This window comes from Cyprinodon tularosa, unplaced genomic scaffold, assembly GCF_016077235.1.
Source record: "Cyprinodon tularosa strain WSP-4 unplaced genomic scaffold, ASM1607723v1 ctg642, whole genome shotgun sequence".
In the NCBI taxonomy this organism is placed as follows: domain Eukaryota; kingdom Metazoa; phylum Chordata; class Actinopteri; order Cyprinodontiformes; family Cyprinodontidae; genus Cyprinodon; species Cyprinodon tularosa.
Genome location: NW_024039388.1, coordinates 96,763 through 100,646, shown reverse-complemented (window position 1 = coordinate 100,646; position 3,884 = coordinate 96,763). Strand labels below are relative to the sequence as shown.

The 3,884-nt window shown below is 41.4% G+C and overlaps 1 long non-coding RNA gene across 1 annotated transcript; it reads left to right on the top strand.

The window, feature by feature from the left end:
- Window positions 1-890: 890 nt before the first annotated feature.
- Window positions 891-2,914, top strand: LOC119798944. The gene is made up of 4 exons (XR_005282790.1): window positions 891-983; window positions 2,483-2,557; window positions 2,633-2,747; window positions 2,816-2,914. It is a non-coding gene; the product is annotated as an uncharacterized LOC119798944 (long non-coding RNA).
- The last annotated feature ends 970 nt before the right edge of the window (window positions 2,915-3,884 follow it).

Genomic DNA, 3,884 nt, shown 5'->3' with positions numbered 1-3,884 from the left:
CTGCGTCATTAAATGAGATGTGCTACATAATAAACTTCTTTTTTGCTGATGTGTTGGTTCTGGTCCATCTAAAAAGACCGTGCAGAGAATGTTTAAGAGTCTGCCCGGGAGTGTACAGTGAATGAGCGAGTCTTTGCCTCGAATGATTTGCTCGCTCAGTTTCCTGCTGCTCTTATGGTGCCCCCCGATAAGCTGCTGCTGCAGCAGAGGGTTTCAGAATGGTGCTGGTGGCAGCGGAATTAGCTCCTATTGTCATGATAATGACAGTGATACTCTTGGCCCTTCCAACTCAGACCAGCTATTGTATGGAAACAGGAATGCAATTTCTCCTTCAGCAGCAGCTGACAATCCTCTGCGAGAGTGAAAGGTCTCTAAATGACTCTCCATTCATGCAAGGCTGAGGGGCTAGCAGCCAATTAAAGTGGGAGCAGCTAAACAGGGCCATCCAGAAGACCTGAGACCCTGTAAACATAGACAGAGCAACACGCACACATACACACATGATTTGTTGCATTTGTTTCCTTTTGTAAAAAAATATCTGATCCCCTAAACTAAATTGTCTTCTTCTTGCAGATCTGATTTTTGCAGGACCACAAGCAGCTTGCACTAAATAACTGAAGCTGCACTCAAACAGCCTCGGCAGATTTAAAAAGCGCCTTTATGGGGGGTTGGAGGGAAGATCCAGAGAAGACTAAAAACATTTTTCAACCCAATCCATCATGGTCCATCACTAAATTCTTTGGAAGTATTTAAGGGATCAGAAAGTTTCTTCAGGGCATTCATCTGGTAGCTGAAGCAGAACCAAGACGGTAGGTGAAAGGTCTCAAAACCGTTCGCTCTGTTGAGCTGTGAGTAAACTGAATTTGTGCTGCTGAACTTTGTGTGGTGGGATGGTGTTCCACCCTCCCAACTACACACACCAGGTGTAGTGACTGATTGGGGGGCGGGGCAGATAGCTTTAAAGCTGAGCAGTCCGCTGCGAGGTGCGTGTGCTGGTTCAGGCATGTGGATGGTCGTTTGGTGCATGGCGCGTGTTTTGAAGCTGCTTATGGAGAAATGTCTTGGGCCGTGAGTAGTGAGGAAACAGGAAGCGATTCTTGTGGGATGGAAGAGGGAAATAGTGACAATGAAGGTTGGAAGATAGCAACATCAAAAAATGAGAAAAAGCGGAAAAAACAGAGATCAGTTCAAGGGGAATCTAGTTCAGAACAATCCAGTGATGATCATTCCATACATTCCACAGCACAACAAAATGAATTCAAAGTCATATTCAAAGTCGTTAATCAGGCAGACTCTTTTACAAATTGGAATCCGGTTCACTTAACAAAAACCATCAATAAACTTGTCGGAGAAGTCAGAGGTGCCAGAATTCTGTACAGTGGAGACCTGCTAATTATCTGCAGAGACAGCGCCCAGCAAGGCAAAGCAATACGGATCAACAAAATTGACGGGATAAGAGTTCAGTGCAGCTTAATGGAGAACAAAAAGTTCAGCAGGGGAGTCATTGGAGGAGTTCCTCTAAAAATTTCTGAAAAAGAGATTCTGGAAAACATAAGAGGTGCAAAAGTAAAAGAAGTAAAACGGTTAAAAACAACAAGAAACGGAGAAAGATCTGACAGTTTATCTGTGCTAATTAAATTCGAAGAAGAGCAATTACCAAGCAAAGTATTCATCGGTTACATAAGCTATAATGTCAAAATCTACAATCCTCCACCATTGAGATGTTTCAAATGCCAAAAATTCGGTCACATTGCAGCAGTTTGTAAAGGGAAACAGAGGTGTGGAAGGTGTGCAGGAGAACATGAGTACGGAAAATGTGGAAAAGAAGCTAAAATAAAATGCTGTAATTGTGGTGGAGAACATACTGCTGCCTATCGCGGCTGTGAAGCAAGCAAAAGGTCTGAGGAAATTAAAAAAATGAAATTTGAGCTCGGAATAACCTACGCTGAAGCTGCAAAAAGGATCCCATCTCAGTCAGAAAAACCCAAACCTACAGTTCAACACACAGCAAATTCCAAACCTCTAGAGAAATCTCTAAAAATTGATGAAGACTCACTTATTGTTAAAAAGACAAATTTTGTTCTTTTCATGGTAGAAGTTATTAATTGTACTGCACAGACAACAAAAAAAACGGAAAAAATCAAAATAATAGTGAAGGCTGCAGAAAAATATCTGGACATTAAAGATTTGAACTGGGAGATGGTTGGAAGTATGATGGGAGGACCGATGGGACCATCAGAAACTGGCAGAGTTAAGATGACCTAGAGTAAATTAAAATTATATGGGCAAATGTGATTTAGTACTATGTTGGTTTAAGTTACACAGGTTTTTTTTTTTTTTTTTTTTTTTTTTTTTTTTTTTTTTTTTTTTGGGGGGGTGAATCGTTTCCTGTTTTCTTGCTTTACTCCATATCAGTTGGTGGCGGTAATGCACAATTCACAAGTCTGCCAACCGCCATAAAATCCCATAAGAAGAAGAAGAGGTGCGTGTGCTTTGTTTCCTTACCGTGTGTCGGCTGCCCAAGTGGCTGGTGTGCTCGATCCACTCATCCAAAATAGTAAGTGCCATTTTGCCATCTGGGCTGGGGATTGTTGTCGGGTTCTGGTGCAATACCTGCCGTGCATTTCTGCAGCGTTGCGCGGCTGGCGTTGGCGGCTGCAGTTGGAGGTTGGTGCGGCGAGCGGCTTCCGTCCGGCCCTCGCCTGCTGATCCGCTCCCTCCCTGGTCGGCTGTGTCACCACATCTGGGTAAGCTACCGGTTTAGAATTTAATTTACTCTTACCTGAATCCACCGTTAACGAGTTTTCTAATTTAGGATTCTTCCGGAGTTGCAGCGCTTGGACGCTCCTGCTGTCTTGTCTGTCTTGCCGGTTTTGTTTGGGCCGCTCTCGGCGGAGCCTGCTGACGCTTGGGCTGGTGGAACGAGCGGGGCACGGCTCCTCTGGCCCCGTGAAAAGACATTAGAAGTCGGACAACGACAGTTTGTCCCATCGTTTGCAGTGGTTGTGTTCTTTTCTTTGCCGTTTGTTTGCTTATTATTTAAATTACTAATTTGTTTGCTTTCCTTTGTTTTGATTTACTAATTTGTTTTCTTTTGCATTGCATGATTTGTTTGTTCATTCATTTTTTTTGGGAATAATTTAAATTGTCCTCATTTTTTATGCCTTTTCCTTCTAGGGGCTGAGTAGTGGGCCCGAGGCCATGTTTTAAAAGGAAAATGTTTTAATGAAATTTGTTAATAAATCATTGGAGACTACTCCGTGCTCTGGTGCGTCTTGCCTAAAAAGATCTACCTCCTCTACTGGTCACATTTGTGAACCACAAGCTTAAAGACTGCATTTGCCCAAATAATTTACAGTTAAAAAGTGCTTCTAATATTTTATGGAACTGACAAAAAGTCTGCAAAAAGGAACACTGCTCTTCCGTGCCCTATATTTACCTCACACAGGGTTCATGTAAAGTCCTGAACTGTGAAAATGAGCCTTAACAGTAAAATGTCCTGATTGTAGGCTTGAAAAATTCCTAAATAGGCCTTAGTTTTAATGCAGTTGCTCAAAATACTTTGAGATACAGCCATGTGAAAATAATGTTTGTTGTTGATGATAATTTGAAGTTACCTTGATCAATAACTAAAATGATTAAGAACTAAAAAAAAGGAAAAAAATTGAATACATTCAGGTTTTGATGGCTGAAAATACACACTTGTGTTAAACGCACATGAAAAAACCTTGTTTCTCAGCATTTGAAGCACCTTTTAGGCTTTGAGTTCATACAGATTTTGAAAGCTATGCTTTGAAGCTGCAAGTTTCATGGTTTTGGTTCTGTTTAAGTTTTCTTTTTATTGTTCATTTTATTTCCATTTTTTATGATTCTAGTATTTTTTG